The 21,198-nt window shown below is 42.4% G+C and overlaps 1 long non-coding RNA gene across 1 annotated transcript in view; it reads left to right on the top strand.

Annotated features, from left to right (window-relative positions):
* LOC106043978 (uncharacterized) overlaps window positions 1–21,198 on the top strand; it is a 135,209-nt gene that overhangs the window by 44,532 nt on the left and 69,479 nt on the right. Inside the window, exons 2-3 of the long non-coding RNA XR_001212010.3 lie at window positions 99–207; window positions 5,793–5,890. This is a non-coding gene — a long non-coding RNA (uncharacterized lncRNA). The remainder of the gene's footprint in view (window positions 1–98; window positions 208–5,792; window positions 5,891–21,198) is intronic.

Genomic DNA, 21,198 nt, shown 5'->3' with positions numbered 1-21,198 from the left:
GGGTTTCACTGCGTTCACCTGAGGCAAAAGGAAAAAATATGGTTTTGAGAAGCTTGGGAAGCTTAAATACAATTTTTATTTTCTGTTTTTTATCATAGGGTGGATTGACTCAGAAGAGCCTTCAGGGACTTCAGATTCCCATCTTTAATACCCCTGCTGAGCCTTTCAAGGTTGGGTTGCCTCAGCTGCAACTGAGCACAATAAAAAGTGAGATCATCTTTATAATTTTTTGACCATTTATCTTGATCACTTGGCTTCAGTAGTGATATATGGGACTTTCCCTTCCACAGTAGATTCCTTCCAGCATCTAACTTGGAGAGCCTTCAATGCCCACATTGTAGCTTTCACTGGAGTGCCAACTTAGCAGAGACCTCTGTTTTAAATGTCGTGATCGATGGCTATGGTGACAGCTCTGTTGTGCAAGGCTGCCAGCAGGGAGGGGCTAGGCTTAAATGAAATGAATTAACATAAATGAAAACAGTACATTGTCTTAGTTTCAGGTTTATGAGGGATGGAGTAATTTCCTTTTTTAAACCTAATTTTACTGAAAATGGGTCCTAAAAATTCTGCCGTCCTTTTGTGGAACCAAGTGTTTTATGTGTCATTATGGAGCTCTTAATCCTGCTTGTGCTTTCTCTTTTGGGCTAAGGTGCAACTTCAGAATTTGTCCACTAGATCTTTGTTCCTTCATTAAGTATTTCTCTAATCAGAATTATCTTCTTACACACATTTATGAGAGACTTTCTTATTTCCTTCCTGCTTTTTTGTCAATCTCAGTATATTTGTGAATATTAAATGTATATATATATATATTTCTGATTTGGTGCTCTTTGTCTCTCCCTTCTCCTTGACTGAGAACACCTGGACTACCTAGAGCATTTCAGGCAGCTCTCATGCTTTCCTGATCCTGCCTCGTGTTCTTCTGCTTGAAGATCCGAGGGTTATATTGGTCCTCAGCCTTAACTATGGGGAATTTGTGTTCCCTTTTCTGTCTTAGCCCTTAGTCAGTCACTCAGTGGCACTGTATTTCAGGATTTCACGTTCTTCCCCTATCTTACAAGCACAGCTTTACATCCAAGATATTTTGTCGCTCAAAATCCCTACTGCTCAAATGAATCGTCTTATACTAAGATCAAGTTCGTCTGTGTAACAGACCTGTTGTCATTATTATTAATGAGTCTTCCAGTTTCGGTACCATTTGAAACTTACTTGCAAGGATTTAATAATGACCTGAAGGAAAACGATCCTGTGTTGTTGAATGTTTTCCACTTTAAAATTTTCTGTGCTCTTCTGCTGAAGTAGTTACCAGCTTTCTGAGAGTGAGTTGCAAAAGTATGTATTTTTCTGTATTGTCATGTGAGTCTTAATCAAATATTTTCGACTCCTTGCTGTCTGTAGAAAAATATCACCAGTATGACTGTATCTTTATCTCACTGACTTTTTCATACCAGTTTCTTCTACGTTTAAATCAATGTCAAGCTTATCAGCCTAGGAGTTGCCAGGATATTGCCTGGATTTTTATAGGGAGGTGCGAAGCATTTAGGAAGGCATTACTAACACACATTGAATGAAGGCAGGCTATCCGCACAACTGATACGCTCAAATGTGTTAATGCCTGTCTTCCTCCTTATGGACCTGTTATTCTAACCCATCCCATCCAATGAAAGGATGCCACAAATAAATAAAAAGAACAGAAAGGACTCCCCTGTCTTCCTTCCCCTCTACCCCCCAAAAAAAACAAACAAAAACCTACTTAGAACAGTGAACAGGGACAATATGATGAGGATGAGTATGGTCTTTCATATGTGCATGATTTGTTTTTCTTTGTTTGTTTTAAAGGAAGATGCCAGTAGAAGAGGAAAAGATAGTTGAAATTGTTCTAATTTTCTTCGTTTTACCTTTTTAGCAATGGTGCCAGCTATGCTGTCATACATGTAGAAGTGACTGAAGCATTTGTTACTGAGTTTCTCCCAAATGCTACAAGATAAATGAATTCAGATAAATTTGGACCGGGGTCAGGCAGACTGAAGACTGTCAGAAAGACCATAAATGATAAAGAGCAATGTATTTTTAATGTCTGATGAAGGGAGGAGAAATAGAGGTTGCTGAGGGGAGAGGTGTTGCTCAGCTTTCATTAATGACCCATGAGAGGAAGTAAACAAAACATGACTGTTTCCCAGATGCTGCTCTGTTCTGAAGGACTGAGAATGAGTACAAAACAATGCAGAGGTGAATGAGTGGGATTAGAAATGAAGAGAGAAAACTGAGCCTAAAAATCTAGTCTGTGTCTAGGGGGAAAGACATAACGTGAAAAGCATGATGAGTTTGTCACGAACATAGACTTTGTTGGAGGAAAAATGTAAGTAGCAGAAATGTTTGAGGAAATGTCTGTCCTCTGACCAAAGCAGAGTAGGGAGCTGGAGTGTGATATGTCCAGCCATGGTAACATGATTGTGCTGTTATTTGGATATGTAGAAGCATCATTACATACACAGCGACTGATGGTGTGTGTGTGTGTTTCCAAGTCATTTGTAAAAGAACTTGCCACGGGGACAGGTTATTCTTAATCATCAGGTCTGTTCTGTGTGACAAGGAGGTGAGATTGTCTCAGTTTCTGCCTGCCACCGTAGGACACTGCTTTTCTGCTGTCAAGCATCTGGCCAGTAACCTCAGTGATGTGAAAATCAACTTTCCAGCATCAGCTAACAGTTGATCTGCCCTCTACAGATTCCCTAAAGCCCTTGTTAGCAGGGTTTCATACCAGGGGAACTTTGGAGACAACAGTGGGTGACTTGTTAGGCTTGTACTTGGATTGCTTTTCCCATCATAAGAAGTATTTGAGACCAAAAGTATGGGCAGCTTGTCTAGCGTAGCACCAAGTCTCTGACTGTGGACAGCAGCTGCTTCGTGGAGTGCAAATACAAGGTAATGGCAAGTTCCATGGCTGTGCTATGCACAGCTGTATAGCTGCGTCATTATTTGTTTTTCATTTGGCACCTCTGGGTTTCCCTTGACGCCCCCTAGTGTCTTCATTGGGAGAGATGGAACAAACTTTTGTTCCTTATTTATTTTTGATGGCTTTCTTTAAACCTCTTATTGTTCTCCTCCACTCTCCCATCCCCTTTGCCAGCCTGAAGACGCCTACTCTAATAGAGCATTCCTTGCATAGAAGCTATTCTGTAACCTTTGATTACCTTTCTTGGCTTTTTTAATTAGCATATGAATACTTAGGAAGTTATTGAAGGAAAAGGAATAGAGTTTTTTTTCTCTTAATTGCCACCAGATATTTATTTACCACTTCCTATCGTTTCAATTTCAGGTTTCTTAAAATTGCCTGGAGAAAAGATTAGAGCAGGGATGGTCAATTGCCATATCCTGCAAGCTGAGTACCCTAATGCTTCTTTGGCCATGAGGTGCAAAGTGTAGTCTGGATAGTAAGAAATGAGGGCAGGTGAGATCAAGGAGATCGTTGCAAGAGCGTATTCTTGCTGCTTCCCAAGGCTCCATCTCTTCCCTTCCAAAAAGGGAAGGTAAATAATTGCTTTACGACAGGCTCTTGCAGCAGCCTTTGGCTGTTGGCCTCAAGGATGCCATTGGTGCCAAGGATGCCAAGGTGCCAAGGGTCACTTTTCTTTACAGACTGGGATTGAGATTCCCAGTGCTCCAGTGCTGTGCAAGCAGCACTTTACATTTCTGCCATCTCTATGCTGGATTGTGTTTTTAAGGCATATCAGTGCCTTGGTCTCCAGCCGTGCATTTCCAGCACACCAAATATATATTCTGTATGTTCAGATGCAGGCATGCGTGGCATGCTAACATATTGCTCCCACATTACCTATTTTTAAGATTATGAAAGAGCATAAAATGCTTCAGCTAAGACAACTTATTCTTGTGCTCTATTTTGCCATCTTCTGCAAACGTATTTGGCAAACCTTACAATCAATGTTGACTGGTCTGCTGTGTGCTCTTATCTGTTTGACTATCTTGTCCATTATGATTTGTTGAATATAATTTTGTTATAGCTCAGATTTCAACGAAAATTCCTAACATGTCTGCTCACTCAAAATGAGATTTATTGAGGGTGAAGGAAGTACACTTATAATGTGCAGTGTACTGAATGAAAATGCACTCATAATAATTGTGTTTGTTTTAAATCTGAGTTGGTAAAAGAAAACAAAGAGTTTGAATTAAGGAAGGAAAACTGCTAAAAAGGGGAAAGGATTCAAATTATGAAGGGATGGAGAAGGTTTTCCTTTCCTTTGCCTTATTTCTCTCAAAACTGCAAGCTGCACAGTATTTATGGGGTTTCTTCTGCACCATTGCCCTTTGTCAAGAGAACTGCTTCAGATATTAGACAAACTCCTGAGAACTAGGCCTTGAACAGAGAACAATTTAGCATGCTCCTGCTTCCAGCCATAGGCAGCTGCTCCTGCTCGGCAGGTAGAGAAAGGGGCTTTGAGGAGGGGAATGCAACTGCGCTAACGTCATGATACATGGTTTAGCGGGTGACATTGGTGGTAGGGTGATGGTTGGACCAGATGATCTTGGAGGTCTTTTCCAACCTTGATGACTCTATGATTCTAACTGGGCAGTGCTAATGAGGAGAGGCTGTGCTACAGTCCTCTCTTACCCTCTGCTTTTCCTCCCCTGCTGGCAGATTCCTGGCTTTTTTGAAGAGTCCTAACCTTAAAAAAATAAATAAAAAAAAAATTGCACACATTCACACAAAACAAGCCCTCCCCAACAATATTCTCAGCACCTTGCCTCGATTTATTTGATCGCACTAACTAGGGTAATCCCAAATCTTCACTGTAGCTCTGCCATCATGTAACTGGGAAGGGCAGAAGGATAGTGGTATGTGAGATATGTTCTCTGGAAAGGTGGTGTGAGCCCAGTGAGTGGTGTGTTGGCTCTAATTTGGGCTCACTGACCTGCTGGCTAGCTGTAGGCAAGGGTATCTAGCCCTACATTGTCTGTCTTGTCAACTTCTTCTTGAGGTCATGAGTGATTTTTGCTATGTGTTTGCATAGCTGGTGGTGTGTGCATTCCAGAACGTAAAAGCACTGTGCCGAGCTTTCTTTCACTTATTAGCAGAATAATGTTGTCAACTGTATTATCCAGAGGCAGGCTGGCTGTGACTTCTCCCCCTTGACTTGAATTAGCAAGGCCTTGCTAAAATGCCTTCTATCTAATAATCTGGTTAAGAAGTCAGCAACCTGATGATACACAAGGTAAAACCAGCAGAGACCGTGCTTCCATGTTTAAGTCTATTAAAGTGAAAGAACAGAAGGCTCACAGCCTAAAGCTTAATTAAACAAGTGGATTTTCAGCTAATGTACTGCAGAGAGGAACTGCTGTGTGTAAATGATAATAAGAGACTTCCCTGTTTAAAAAACAAAAAAAGGGAAAAACAAAAAAACAAAAACCCTAATGAGAAATAGCTGTCAAATTATTCTGAAAGCCACTGGTTTACATGTCAGTCAAAGGATCTTGCTGCTCATGGCAACAGCCTTTACTGACACTAGATTAGAAACTGCTTTTTCAACTGTCGTCCAAGGCTATACAAATAATTGATTTTTAGGTTCAGCTGCCAAACTAAAAGTAACAATAATAATAAAAAATGGCTTAGAATGGATCACGTGTAGAGTTTTCTCCCCCTTCCCTATCCAAATAGAAAACCGGTTTCATTTTGTGTGAATAAGATATTACATTTCAGTTATTCTTTAATTAAAGTGAAAAAGCAAATTGCTATATTCTCCATATAGGTGTGTTAATTGGTTTTCCTTTTCTAGTTGGTGTGTCAGAGGTCAATGCATCTCTCTGAAATGAAGGAGCTCTTATTCAGGAGACTTCCACTATCCAGATTGGATTCTCTCCTGATGTGAAGAAGGTAGGGAAATTTCAATATTTCATATTAAGTTTGACTATTTCATAATATCAGTTAGCTATATATATTTTTTTTTCCCACACAAAGGGTCAAATTTTGGAAGCTGTATATATTCTTTTCAATGGAGACACATTGAGTAACTGACAACATATGATTTCAAGTTCTAAGATTCATAGTGTATCTCTGTGAGAAAGACTGTGATGTGAAAGCTGCCTTCAGGATCTGAATCTTCAGTTTCCCTTAAAGTAATAAAGTAGTTCAAGCCTCTAATAAAACAAAACACAAATGAAGAAGTACAACTCCCTTGCATATCCTGTAGGTAGGTCCAAATAATCTTATGACAATACTGTGAAATCAAAGGTAATGTTTGTCTTCAGACAGTATTAAGGTGCCTGTTGAAATTAGCAGAAAGTCAGACCCTCAGTCACTCGAGGTCCTCGGACTCCAGACTCATGAGCTCCGTGACTCAAGGTGCCACTCCATTTCAGTTATTTTTCAATAAAAGCAAAAGGCGGTTCACTCACTCCAGTCTTTCCAGTTGCTGGCACCGCAAACCTCCATACATACACATGCACACAGCAAGAGGATCCCTCACGCAGCAAACAAGGTAGAAATGAAATCTTGTAAGAAAATAGAGCAGATTGCTGATCTGGTGCAGGGTATCGCCAGATAAATGTACAGACCAGCCCTGTTAACAGGTGATGGATCCTTTATATCCCCTTATCCCTGTATTTTCCCAAAGTTGTTCTTCCCCAAATAACCTAGGTCTACCCATTGCTCTTCTTTTGGTTCTTTCCCTGAACATCCACAGTAAGTCCCCAAATGCTCGGACTGCTGTGCAATCGCCAAATCGCTTCCCCTGCATCCTGCAATACATCTCCTACCCGGAGGCAGTAACACCCACCTCAGTCCAAAAGGTGCTGCGGAGAGCAGCTCCGTTGACTCCCCCTGCACCTTGGGGCTGACAGCTCCCATGGGGACAGACTATCCCTTCCTGTCTGTTGGGTCCCCCTCCTGCCTTTGTGCCTCTCTTCCTCTCTGCTAGGAGATGGGCCCCTGATGGGCTGACGGCTCCTGTGATGGGTGGGCAGTGTGTTACTGGGGTTCCCAGCATGTTACTGGGGCTCCCACCCACCCTGCCATTGTGCATCTGTGTTTCTTTGTGTATGTGCAGGCAAGCTTTTATCACATAACCTAATGCTGTTATCTTGGCTTATTTTTTCAGTGACTTCATATGTTTAATGGGGTTATAGTGCCTCAAGGGCCATGTGTGTTCTCTCTTCTGCAGAAGTCCGTTTTTTTTTTCTGCTGAACACTGCATTGCCTTCAGTAACACTGAGCTGTGTTTGAGGAAAACCATCTCTAGGAGTGTGCTGAGTCTTGTTTTCCCTGAGACTCTGATCTAGAAAAGACTGAGATCAAGATGTGACTTAGTTTACAGGCAAATGTAGTTTAATGTCAAAGTGGCTTTAATATTTTGCCACCACCAAAATAAAATTTTGTTCAGTTCTCCTGAGAAGAATGTCAACACTTGCCCTAAGTCTGGAAGAAAACTTTTTTTTTATTTTAACTCAACTCTATTATTCAGTTCTTAGTCCTTGTGATTTCTGCTTTCTGTCTAGCTGTTGCGAATACAAGAAAGTCCATAGATAAATTGCCTCCATTCTGACAGATCTATCTTCTAACAACTTTATGCTACACCTCTTAGTGTGCCAAAACCTACATTAAACTCAGTCAGTTAGGACTAAAAGGGCTCTGGTGGAAGAGTCTGCTGAAAAGTAGTTAGAAGACATTTTTTTTCTTATCCTCTATCTTGATTCCAGTCCCTCTATGGCTTTGCCATAAGTTGGAGCCAATTAAAACCTGTTCTCTGCATTGCACTTGCTGTCCATAAAACATATGTGAAGCTCAGCTTTATCTAGCTATCTCTGTTGCCAGTAGTACTGGAGACAATATTGAATCTATTTCTGCACCTTCCACAAGCCTACAAAGTCACTGTGCTTTAGGGGAATGGAAATTGCCATACTGGAAGTCCGTCCAGGGACCCTGCTTCTTTTTAGCTGAATCCTGTGACTGGTATTGCTAAGAAGATGTGAAGAGAAAGTATCAGTTCAGAACTAACCTGGTCCTAGGGAAAGAGCCTAGCCATCCAGGCAAACCTTCCTTTTAGGTTGTTAAGCTCATGGAAGTCACAATGGATGTTCCTTTCTGGCCAAAGCTAGCCAGACTGCACTCCCAAGCTGTGTGGCTGCGTCTGCTTGGGAAGCAGCCTTCCTCGTGGCTGTAGCCATCCTGAGTCACAGCACAGACAAGAAGTAGTTCTACTTTTGTGCCATCCACAAAGACATATCTGCACGGGATGAGAACTAGCAAATATCAAATCAACAAAAGATGAGGAAAGAGACAGGAAAAACAAGTAGCAAATATTATTCACCAGGTTGCAAGTAAAGCAGTGCTTAGAATGATTTTGGATGTATGTTATGCTCATTAGCTTGATTTTTCTCTCGGGTTTCCTTAGTCAGACTTAGATGTAACGATTTTCAAAAATTCCTAGATGATTTCATTGCATGCCTTGTAATCTAGGGGAGAGAGATCTTTTATCTTCCTGTGTACCTCAGCTGTGAAACTGGCTTCACAGTAAAGAGTTTACTTACCTTTGTCTACATAAGCCATTTGTGATGGTGCTGTCTCAGAGCTGGGTTCTTTTCCCTTGCCACATGGCAGTGTTCACACCTCAGCTGTTCCCTGTCTATACATATTCAGGAGGAAGCTGCAAGAGCGTGGATTTTTTATTAATAGGAGAAGTATGTTTTCACTGTCCCTGAGTCCCATTTTTTAAAGCTGCACAAAATGGAATGTTTTTCACAGAATCACAGGAGTCCAGGTTTGGGTGATTTAAGAAAAACACAAAGCATTGTAAGAATCTCAATCAAACTTGTAATAATTTTTCAAAATATGTGATGATAGAACATGTTTTTGCCACATGGACATACTTCAGTGTGGACCTGCCACAGGGGAAAGGGAGACTTTCCTGTAACTCACAAGTCTCTCACCTAGTGATGGGGATGGTGTATGGGTCACAACTGCACATGCTGTGCACATTCCTGGTGGACGACAGGTTGGCCATGAGCCAGCAGTGTGCCCTGGTTGCCAAGAAGGCCAACAGGATCCTGGTGTGCATTAAAAGGAGCGTGGCCAGCCGGTCGAGGGACGTGATTCTCCCCCTCTAGTCTGCCCTGGTCAGGCCTCACCTGGAGTGCTGTGTCCAGTTCTAGGCTCCCCGGTACAAAAAAAGACAGGGATCTCCTGGAAAGAGTCCAGCGGAGAGCTACAAAGATGATACGGGGCCTGGAGCATCTTCCCTATGAGGAAAGGCTGAGAGACCTGGGTCTGTTCACTCTTGAGAAGAGAAGACTGAGAGGGGATCTAACTAGTGTTTACAAATATCTTAAGTGTGGGAGACAGAGGGATTTGGCCAACCTCTTTTCAGTGATCTGTGGGGACAGGACAAGGGGCAATGGCCACAAAATGGAGCACAGGAAGTCCCACACCAACATGCGAAAGAACCTCTTCATGGTGAGAGTGACGGAGCACTAGAACAGGCTGCCCAGGGAGGTTGTGGAGTTTCCTTCTCTGGAGATATTCAAGGCCCGTCTGGATGCCTACCTGGGCAACCTGCTCTAAGGAACCTGCTTTGGCAGGGGGGTTGGACCCAATGGTCTGTGGAGGTCCCTTCTAACCCCTACAATGCTGTGATTCTGTGATGCGCACTTGTTGTGAACCCGGCCAATGTTTCTGTTTGGTACAGTGCATATAACTTCTTTGTAAGAGGTGACAGCTTGTGACAGATCTGAATAAAGGTCAGTTTCTCTGAGGCTCTGTCAGATCTCATCTCCCTGCTGAGAAACTTCAGGATGTTACCGACGTTTTCAACCCAAGTTGCATGGGCTTCTCTCCCACCTGCTTCTTTTTGCTGCTTTTTCCTCAGGATGATTTCCGCTCATTACCTAACATGAACTCACCTTGGCTGCTGTTCAGCACTAAACAAAACAGCTTTGTCCTGAAAAAACAGCACAAAGGAGAGATTCCACTGACTTTCCCTAGCCTCTGAAGAAAGAGCTTATGCGTAAGACCTTTTCTTTCTATTCTGTGGTAAATGGAGCTGTAAAATACGTTATTACCAGAGACATAACTGATTATCTCCGCAGCAGTTAAAAACAGTTTCAGAGAACCTTTCACAAGGCAGAGCTGGGGGCTAATATATGTTGTGCTGTGAGAGCCCCCTGTTGCTAACAGGTGTCTTTCGTGCAGCCTACCAGCAGCAGATGAGGCTCTCTCCTGTCTGCTTGGTGTATCTGACAGTGCAGAGCTCTGGGCAGTGTGGTGTGGTTGTGGAAGGGGTACAGCCACTCCTTGACACGAAGCTTGGTGTAGCATGTGCAGAGGTAACGAAGGAAAAAAACCTGCCATCTTTGCATGCCCCCTTTCTCCTACTGAGTCTGCACTATGCATTCTGAGCATCTCGTGCAGTAATAAATAACTTTATTTCCTGTAGGGTTCTATGAAATCATGGGGTTGGGGAGAGCTGGCTACTTTTCCTGTGCTTCATAGTAAAATCTGGTTTTGGAAATGAGGAGGAGATCAGGAACATAGGGCATTGGGTGAGGGTAAAAACATGGGCCATACACTGTGGGCATGATGAGTGTGTCCAGAGAAGGGCTACAAAGCTGGTGAAGGGCCTGGAACACCAGTCCTGTGAGGAGCGGCTGAGGGTGTTTAGTCTGGAGAAGAGGAAGCTCAGGGGAGACCTCATTGCTCTCTACAGCTACCTGAAAGGAAGGTGTGGGGAGCTGGGGATCGGCCTCTTCTCCCAGATAACTAGTGATAGGACTAGAGGGAATGGCCTCAAGTTGCACAAGAGGAGGTTTAGGTTGGAAGTTAGGAGACGTTTCTTCTCAGAAAGAGCAGTCAGGCATTGGGACGAGTTGCCCAGGGAAGTGGTGGAGTCACTGTCTCTGGGGGTGTTTAAGGAAAGGTTGGACATGGTGCTTAGGGACATGGTTTAGTGGGTGACATTGGTAGTAGGGTGATGGTTGGACCAGATGATCTTGGAGGTCTTTTCCAACCTTAACAATTCTATGATTCTATGATGGCTCCCATATATGTGGCAAGAAACACAGGGCCATTGGTGCTTTGGTCATTGGGTCTCCTGTTTCCTCTCCACCCACAAACAGTGGCAAGGCTCACCCTCCATGCCAATCCTTTGGCAGCCACTTCAGGAGGCCAGTGGCCTAGAGACAAGGACCCAAATAGTCTCAGTGTTTTGCAGCTCTCTATATGGCCTTTCAGGTTCCTTAGCGTCTGAGCAAGCAGCCTGCTGGAGATCAGTGAGGCCCTATGCAAGCTCTGACTGTATTTCATCTCTCCTAACACCAGCAATTTCCATGGAATGTTCTTAATATGATGAATTGCCCTCCTTTTACTCCTCGTCCATTGAAGAAGGCCTTCTCACTTGCTCTAGCTGGAGGTATTATGTTGTTCCTAGAGAGAAGTACAAATATTAAGAGCAGTGCTGTGACAATAGCAGTGTTTGAGAGCACATTGTTTGTCAGTTCCTCTGCAGATAAAGGCGGAGAGCAAAGGCTTATTGAAATCAAAATATTTATTCACCTTCAGTTGCAGTGGCTCTGACTTGGCCTTCTGCCCTGCACCTGTGACTTGCTGCTCTTAGAGGGCTGAAAAGTAAAGTGGTATCACACCGGTGTCATTTGTACAGCAGATAAATGGAAGCAGTGGAGAACCTCAGATCTGAATTTGTCTGCTCTCAGTGTGAGGTTCTGCAACATGGGGAAAACTTGGAGTCTATTTTAACAATGGTGGTTCAAAAGAAAAAAAAAAGAAAAAAGAGAGAGAACTAAGGAAAAGATTATTTGTAAGGGCCCTTCCTGAAAGTGTTGTTCTTCCATCATTAGACCACTGGGAACACAACAGTTCTTGTGTTCCAGCCCTTATTTACAAGAAACTCAAGGGAGTTGGACATTTCTTGAAGCCATTTAAATTCTGTTGTCTCACCTTCTTAGACTGCTTTTGAAATGACATGTGAGGTTCTTGTGCCCCAGTTCTGTTGTCTAGAGGTAGACCTTCAAGCTAAAACTTTCCTTGACCTTCACTCAACAATGTTGGGCAGTGGTAGTCATTTAGGCATTGCTGACTACCTCAACTTTAAGTTTCTGATATAATGACAATATATGTTCCCTGGTGTTGGGGTTAAATTGTTAGGATGAGAGAATACAACGTCACTTAAAACAACTTACTGCAATTTGTGGTGATTACATTTTTAATTTTAGCAGTGGGCATGCTCCAAGGCTTTGTGAAGCTGATCTCCCCACACCCCTCCAGCAGTAAGGAAAAATGAAAGTCGGGAGAGTGTCATTGCCACTGAATTGCTGTGCCAGGCTGAAAGCCCACCCCATTAAATGTCAAAATCAATTTATTGTTTAAGTTCTGATTGTATCTTTCTTTCAGAGCAAGGATTAGCAAAGCCATAGCAACATAAATAGGTGGGTGTGCATTGCACCACATCATTTGCATGTTGGCTTTAGCAGAGGAAAATTTTGTTGGAAATATGTGATTAATGCCTCCAACTATTATCTCTAATTGAACAGACATGAAAAAGGCCCACTTTGTGAGCCCAGATAAGCCTATTGCACAGCTGTTAGGAGAGTATTGAGACCTGGCTGAATCGAACTGTTGTTGCCTTTTTTTGTTGCATAAGCATAGCATGTTACTGAAACCTAGCAGAAAAATATGAGTGATTGTTGAAATGTCATTCTTGTAATCTCATAAGTACTGATGTCTAAGAAGACAGAAAGACTGTTTAGCAAACTTGCCCTCACATTGTCATTAGCATTAAGTAATGGGACTTTAATATATTTAGATCATAATAATCTATCAACTTAATATCAAGTGCTCAGTGTGAAGTGTTCAGCCACAGCCTTACCTCCTTTTCTTCATTTATCAACAAGCTCAACAAATAGAAGTTTGTTACAGCATGAAGATGGTACTTACTGCAGCAACTTTTAGTCGTATCTTCTCAATCACCTATATGGGGTATTGAAGAACCTTCTTCAGATGGAAAATAGAATTTTTAGAAGCAAAAGTTTATTTTATTTTCATTTTTATTTTTTCCTCTTTACCTCAAAGAGTAGTTTTGATGAAATTTTCACACTTTTCCATTTGGAAACTCTGGATTAAAATTGTGGTCCTGCTTTATTTTGTGTGGCACCCCCCAGACTACTGTGTTTTTAAATATGGAACCAATGTGTCAGTTGGAAAAAAAATGCTTTTGAAGACCTCCAACCGAGGAGAGAGAATATTTCTTTTAAATTTTTATCAGTGTTCAGTGGGGAAATAATTTTTCAAGCATGTCTCAATGACTTGCTTGTACTGTAAAGCAGTGGCAAGGAATTAGAAATCATATCTGCTGAACCTCCTCTCTGCGTTTCTAATGCTGGTAGCGTTTCTCCCAAGGTGGGTGCTTTTAAAATGATGGTACAATCACTGAAATCTGAGATGTTATGAAAAAAGAAAGCAGAATGTTTTTGAAAAAACCTTGATAGAACATAGGGGCAGATGGCAGTAAGAGAGATGAAAAGCATTCCCTCGTGCAAATAACATGTATTATATTCTAGTTAACTTTGGTTATGGAGCACGTTGTACTGAATTTCATAGCACAGTTCTATTACATAAAAACCGTGTGACTGGAAGTCTCATGTTGTTGCAATTGCCTGTATTTAAACAAGCAATCCCCGATCCCACCTCCTACCCAACCCACACACTAAAGCAAGTGGAAAACCCCCAAAGGACCATTGTTAACATGAAAGTTTGGAGCTAGAGGCAATTAGTCCTTCGGGCCATTGTAACCAGTTATTGCAGTTAGTGCTCCAGGGAATCATTTTTGTCTGAGGTCCCTCTGATTTCCCTAGAGATAGTGCTTGAGGTTGTGATTAAACAGTTAGACCTAGAATAAGGAAGGAGCTGGGTGAGACTGTGGAGAAACTTGGGTGAGGCCAGACCTTTAGCTTCCACATCAGCTTGTTACTGCATGATTTCTGCAAGCAAAAATCACTGGCACACATCACGCTGGTAGTGTAAGCTGAGTGCTGATTTTTTATTTTTAGGTTGGGGCTGGGATATAGATACAAGTCTAATTTGATTTCATGGCCCATGGCAACAGCAAAGAATTTCATTTCATTTACATGGTAAAAGAGATAATGGTCCAAACATCAGGACTGCCACATCATGGACCTGTCAAGCTTGATTAGACATAAGAAATTTACATCAGTGTGATTAATTATTCCAATCCTGATCAAAGGTAATATACCTGCAACTTGTGCTGCTATGAAGAAGGGCATGCACTGGCTTGACTCATGTTAGCAAGTATTTGGGGTTCAAGTTTGCAGTAGTGCCATACAGGAAGGTGGGTTTTCCTCACAGGTAGTTAAAACTCAGCAGCAAACATCAATGCAGAGAAAAGTGTGGTCTGGAGAAAACCTTTACTGGATGTCCATTTAGTGCTAGTACTTTCTGTCTTGAGTCTGAATAGGTTAGACCTAATTATCAGACCAACAGTGAAAAAATGCGAGAGGACATATCCTATTTTTTTCAACATTCAGAGTGAGAGGGCAGCCCCTTGTGTTTTCTCATCACTGCTATAAGCTTGCCATGAATAACATACATCTGTTGTGCCTTAGGTTCCTCTTTGCTAGTCTTGCTTCCATGTGTGTGATCTGTTCTAGAAAGCAAGCTGATCTTCCTGCCTACAAAGGGTTGTATAAGCATGAGGTGTTGTCATATATCCACGGTATAAGCTGCTGAAGTTAGCTGTCATCCCAGCATAGGTGAGCATGGTAGGCACAGCTTGAACTCTGCTGACCTAGGCATTATGATCAGAAGGAACCCACCAACCTGGCTTTTGAGTTCCTGGGATTCACTTGTTACTCATTCCATTTGAGTTCCTCAGAAATCTGTTTTCCCAGTGGTCTGGCAGCTCAGTTAAGACCACGTTTCTTAAAAAAGAAAAAAAAAAAAAAAAAAAAGCATTTTGAGAACACATAAGTATTTTCTAGCAGTGACCCCGCAGGAGATGAAAGCTCTATGTTTCTAGTGTCGATTCATTAATAGAAGGCCTTTGTGCCAAACTACAGCTACTTGAATGGATTTCCCTTAGATTTTTCACCATGTGTTGGGATCTCAGCTGGAAATTCACAGTTGTGACCTCATGCGAGTGGAGAGAAAGGTGAGAAAAGGTGATAGATTCATGAAATCAATTTGGAAGTGCACAGTTGGTATTTAGAGAGTGAATTTTCTTTATGTGTTCCCTGTTTTTAATAAGCTTTTATAGAAGAAACTGTTTGCTCCTGTCTTGCCTCCCATGGTTTATCTTTTAAGAACCTGCTACAAATTTCCAAAAAGCAAAGCAATCAGCTGTTTTATTTGGGGAACCACTGACTTTTTCCATACCGCTCTCTGGTAATGAATGATTTCAAAATAGGAAAAGAGATCAAAGACTTCTGCTTGCTTCAGGGCAGATGGGGTCTGAGTAGTATGTCTGAAGTCTTTTCCTCCGGACGTGTGCAGTGGTAGATACCCCAGATAGTGCTTAGCTGTGCTCCCCCCAGTCTCAAGTGATAGGCAGAGCTGGACTGCTTCAGGGCTTGTGAGGCAACCATGCTCTTGCACTCTGCAGGAAAACACTTTCTGCCGTGTGTTCCAAAACCAGTAACTCCTTCCTTTGCACCAGCTCATCTCTAGCCAGGATGTCTAGGACACCTGGGAAAATCCTGGAACTCAGCCTTTGGCCATGTGCTGTTGTGCTTGCCTCCTGCACGCGTTTTCATGGGACTGTGTCTCCTTTTTTGAACAGTGCCTGTCTCTGTGGCTTCAGTAAACCTTCTGCAATTGTTTGACAATTTCTTCTTGCTATGTTTGTCAGAGAGCATGTGAAAATAAGTCAAGTCATAGGCTAATTTCTAACAAGCAAGAGCTGGAAAAAAAATTAAACTTTTGTTTTACTCCCCAAACTTCAGAATGCAAAAGGAGAAAAATACATGCTATCTTTCTTGATCTGTCAGCTTCCTGTTCCTTGCTCCCTATACTTTTTTCGTTATTGTTGTTTTTGTTAATTTAAAAAGTGCAATAAGAATTCCTAGTTTGCCAAAAAGGAAAGGAGAAAATGAGTTTTATTTCCTTACTCTTAAGCATAGTCTTATCTGGTGTTATAACTTTTTTCCTATTTTGCCCAATTTATTCACCTTTCCTGGGTCAGTCTGTCTTACACAGGTAAGGGAGATTACGAAGTCTGTCTTACAGAGGTAGGAAGTGGTACTATATTCACATGAATTTTGCATACTGCATTCAGGGAGACTTCTGGTTGTTGAGGCCTACGTAGCAAGCAATGAAAACGTTTGCATTTTGTGTTCAGAATAGCTTAACAGGGAGACACAAAAAAGGTGACTCAACATTAGTGATATTCATTTCCATTTATTGATCTCACATTTTAATGATAGAGGAAACCTTTTCACTTGACGCTAGCTCATTTCCAGCTAATCCTAATGGGAAAGGTTTGAGAGAAAATTTATTTTTAAATACTTAATCTCTTTAGCAATTAGGTGGAAATAATGTGGTGTGTGCAGGATTTGGGCTTTCAAATACTGTAAAAGGCTGTAATTTGCAACTTAAATAGTGTAGTTTGTGGTTACCCAGAGTCAGGGAAATGAATCCTGGGAAAGATTTAATAGAAGTTGTAAGGTGATGCAAAACACAATATCTTTATGATTAAAGTGCTGCAAATTTTGTGTTTTGGCAATATTATAGTACTAACAACACTAATTGTGAAGTCAGGCTGGAGATGGGTCTTGAAAAGCGTTTGAAGAGATGGAATGCTATGCCAAAAAATGTTCATCTCAGGAAAGGAAAAAAAGCTTTCTGGGTTTCTTGCTATGTGTGCTCACAGAAAAGCTAGTGGACAGGAGTGCAAAATAGAACACCCTTCTCATGGGACTCTGTTCATTCTGTTATCTCCAGCCCTAAACAGAGAAGTATTGAGCAAGTGTCATGACTCTGAGAAGAACAAATTCCTCCTTATTTCTTTCTCATTTCCCATCTCAGCTTTCAGAAGCTTGAGGGTTTCTCCAGACTGGGAGGCTGCATCCTTTTCTAAATCAGCTCTGCAGTCCTGGTGATGCGAAGAGAAAGAGCAACACCTTCCTTTGTGTCTGCCTCAGTGGGGGAATGGCTACTCTGCAGACCTGTGGGTTGGTAATGCTGGCAGCTGCTTCATGGCATAGCATGATGAACGTAGGAAGCAATTGCATTGCTTCTTTCACAGCAAAACTAATTTCTCAACAAAAAGCGAAACAATGCCACAACAGCTGGGTATTCTGGTAACAAAAATAGATTGTTTTTGTTAAACTGCGGAAGATGCAATGCACTCTCAGGTTTTGTCTAAAATGTTTGGTAACAGGAAATTAAACATAAAGAAAACAGATGTATTTTGGCTTTTTTTTTTTTTCCTTAGGGGGCACGTTTCCACAGAAATGGCCACTTGTTTTGTTTTGCAGTGGGAGATGCTTCCACTATAAACTGATGGAGTGGGGAGGCTTACAACCCTGAGAAGGAAAGTAAATCCAATTCAGGGTGCTGGGAGCTGTGTGATGTAGTGCTTTACAAGGACCTGAGTGATTTGACATTTTTACTGTGTGGCAAGGCAGAAGATGGGCTTGGGATTGTGGACTCCCAAGGGAATGTCAGCTAAGGTTCAGCTCTACTGAGACTCACTATTTGGGGAATCAGGTCTAACTGTGGTTTGGAGATCATAAAATCATAGAATATCCCGAGTTGGAAGGGACCCACAAGGATCGTTGAGTCCAACGCCTGGCTCCACACAGGTCTACACAAAAATTCAGACCATGTGACTAAGAGCACAGTCCAAACGCTTCTTAAACTCCGACAGGCTTGGTGCCGTGACTACGTCCCTGGGGAGCCTGTTCCAGTGCGCGACAGCCCTCTCAGTGAAGAACCTCTTCCTGATATCCAGCCTGAACCTCCCCTGTCACAGCCTGACACCATTCCCTCGGGTCCTGTCACTGGTCACTACAGAGAACAGATCGGCGCCTGCCCCTCCCCTCCCCCTCGTGAGGAAGCTGTAGGCCGCCATGAGGTCTCCCCTCAGCTTCCTCTTTTCCAGGCTGAACAGGCCCAGTGACCTCAGCCGCTTCTCGTACGTCTTCCCCTCTAGGCCCTTCACCATCTTTGTAGCCCTTCTCTGGACACTTTCCAACAGTTTCACATCCTTTTTGTCAAACAGGACCTACCCCTTGTGAACCCATGTTGGCTGGGACCAATTCAATAACTTCAAGGATAATCTTCTCCATAATTATACCAGGCACTGATGTGAGACTGACAGGCCTGTCACTGCCAGGATCTTCTTTCTTGCCCTTCTTGAAAATTGGTACAACATTTACCTGCTTCCAGCCTACTGGGACCTCTCCAGATTCTCAAGACCGTTGAAAAATAATTGAGAGAGGTCCCATGATGACATCAGCCAGCTCTCTGAGCACCCTGGGATGAATCCCATCTGGACCCATGGACTTGTATGGATCTAGGTGGAGCAGCAAATCCTGCACACGTTCAGGATCGGTTGGGAGTTTATCATTCCTACCGTCACGGTCTTCCAGCTCAGGGCACCCACGATCCCGAAGCCCATCATCAGCACTGAAGACAGAGGCAAAGAAGGCATTAAACTTCTCTGCTTTGCCTATGTCCATGCCAGTGAGGTGACCTTCCCCATCAAGTAGCAGACCTATGTTTTCTCTACTGTTTCATGGTCACTATGACCAAGACGGCCGCCAACTGCCACATCCTCCACAAGACCCTCTCTCTTCTCCAGCAACAGATCTAGGAGAGCACCTTTCCTAGTTGGCTCCCTTAGCAGCTGCACCAAGAAGTTATCATTGAGGTGCTTTAGGAACCTCCTGGACCTGCTTGTGTCGGCCGTGTGGTAATCCCAGTTGACATCCAACATATATGAGATGTGGACCTAAGTTTGATATCATATCTGCTTTTACAACAAAGCTAGGACACGAGTAATTTTCCAACAGTTAATGTTGTGACGTATTAATCAGATTAAATAAATTGGGAGACTGAGTTAAATGGAAGTTGCAATATTCAATTTTGTTTAAATGAAGGGATTTTGGTGCTTACTAAGAAGACTAATGCACTTGTGGAGCTGTTTCCTCCCTTGTCAGTTAGAATTTTCTGTAGCAAGAGCTGAGCAGCATATGAGGGGATGCGACATCATCCCAGTGCTGCAGGATCTCAAGCGGCATGTGACATTTCCAAGTGAGACGGCTGTACCTTGGGCAGGCCTGGTGGAACAGGTAGCAGGATTAACACAACCTGTTCGCTTGGCTCAACAAAATGGAGTGTGACTTCTTCATGAAGGAAGGCAGAATAAATCATTTCAATTGAGAAACTATTCAATAAAAATGAAGCAGCTTTTTTTCTGAACTCTTTCATTCTAGAAAAAGAGTTAATGCTTTCTTGTAAGCACTTCTATTTTCTCCTACACAGAAGGAAAAAAAATTGAATTACTAGAATTTCCCATTCAATAGAAATGTTGATTTCTGCCTGCCCTCTTCCCTCTGCCCCATGAGGCAGAAGATTATTCTTGAAACTGGTAATAAAGGACCATAAATGGAACGCTCAATTACAGTGGAGAGCAAGACACTTGTGTCAATATTGCCATTTAAACATGGATGGTGTCTAAAAGAAATTTTTTTTTCAGAGGTCTGCTCCTGCAGTTCCTGGTTAGCCACTGATGCTGAAATATATTTCTGCCTCTAATATCTTCTGCTGAGATCTGTTTGCTATTCTGGGCATGTCCAAAAACTTCATCTTTTCATATATACGGTTAAAGGAGAAATACACTTTTTTTGAAATCCTGGCTGTGATTGCTGAGAGATTTTCAGAAGCCAGGAATAAGAAGGCTCGAGAAAGTTAATTTTAACATGGGAACACAGGTAGCAGTGTAGTGATTAAATAGAGGTAAAGTATAAGATAACAGGGAACTAAAAGAGACTTGCATGGCAAACAGCAATTTCCTGAATTCATGGTTGCTTTTCTCTGATGGCATTTTACATAGGCCTGAGAGCAGAACAGAGATCTGGTGATGGCTGGAGAGGTAGTTCTCAGGGCTCTTCCTCCTGCACTTAAGAAAAGGGAAAAAAGACTGTAGCAGACAAGCTGATGGATGGGAATGTTCTTTGAATTAAGGACTTCAGGCAAAGGTAGAAAGGAAATTGCCCATGACCTGAAGTGGGATGGTGGACATAGACCTGGGAACCTGGCCCATGGAAAGGGTGATGTTTCTCCAAATCCAAGGGTGCAGAGACCCATATGCATGCAGAGGGGGCAGAACACCCTGTCTGGTGCTGGATTTAGTAGCAACGTAATGTTCTGGCTTAACAAAGGAGATTTTTAAGGCTTTTGGAGGATTTGTCAGCTGCTTTACTGGCACGGTCTATCTGCAGTGTCTGGCTATCCTATTCATTGACTGAATGTGAGGCAGAGAGATGGAGACTGCAGTCTAGGTTTACTTGTTGTCTGGAGTGATATATTGACGTCTTTTTGCAAGGCATCTCAGTGTTTTTCCTCCCTAGTGTAAACATGAAGCCCGAAATTCATATGAATAAACACTTCTTTTAGCTAAGCATTTGTGCAGGCAGTTTCTGAATAGATAAATCAGAGGCTTCTGTTGCTTGGATATCTTAACGGGTAATATCTTAGAACCTGCAAGGTAATAGCATTCTCCCACTATAATTTGTCTAGCCTGTTAGCTTGGTGAGTGATTTACACTGTGAGGACTTAAGAGTTGTCCAACCCAGATAAGATGCTGTGGCTAAAGTGCTATGGGCATATCTGTAATGCAGCTCCCTGCGGAGGCCCCTCATCAGCTCGGAATGAGGTGGAGGTCAAACCTGGAGAAGTTCAGGATTTGCTTTGAGATGCTACTTTACATTAGCGATATGCCTGCTTAAAAAGGGTTGAAAAAAAAATGAATGAATGTGGTAAGTAGCTTGCCTAAATAGATGATGCAATGTGCAACGGCAGTGGCCATGTTACAGAGGTACCAGATGTACTCAGGAGGTCATTCAGTCTAGCTGCCTGCCCTGGCACAGCACATACAGCCTAGGTGGCTCAGGGCTTTTGTCAGCCCAAGGACATATTCCTGACTGCTATGGGCAAGCTGT

Source organism: Anser cygnoides, chromosome 4, assembly GCF_040182565.1.
Source record: "Anser cygnoides isolate HZ-2024a breed goose chromosome 4, Taihu_goose_T2T_genome, whole genome shotgun sequence".
In the NCBI taxonomy this organism is placed as follows: domain Eukaryota; kingdom Metazoa; phylum Chordata; class Aves; order Anseriformes; family Anatidae; genus Anser; species Anser cygnoides.
The sequence above is the reverse complement of the archived record's forward strand: the minus strand, read 5'-3'. Positions and strand labels throughout refer to the sequence as shown.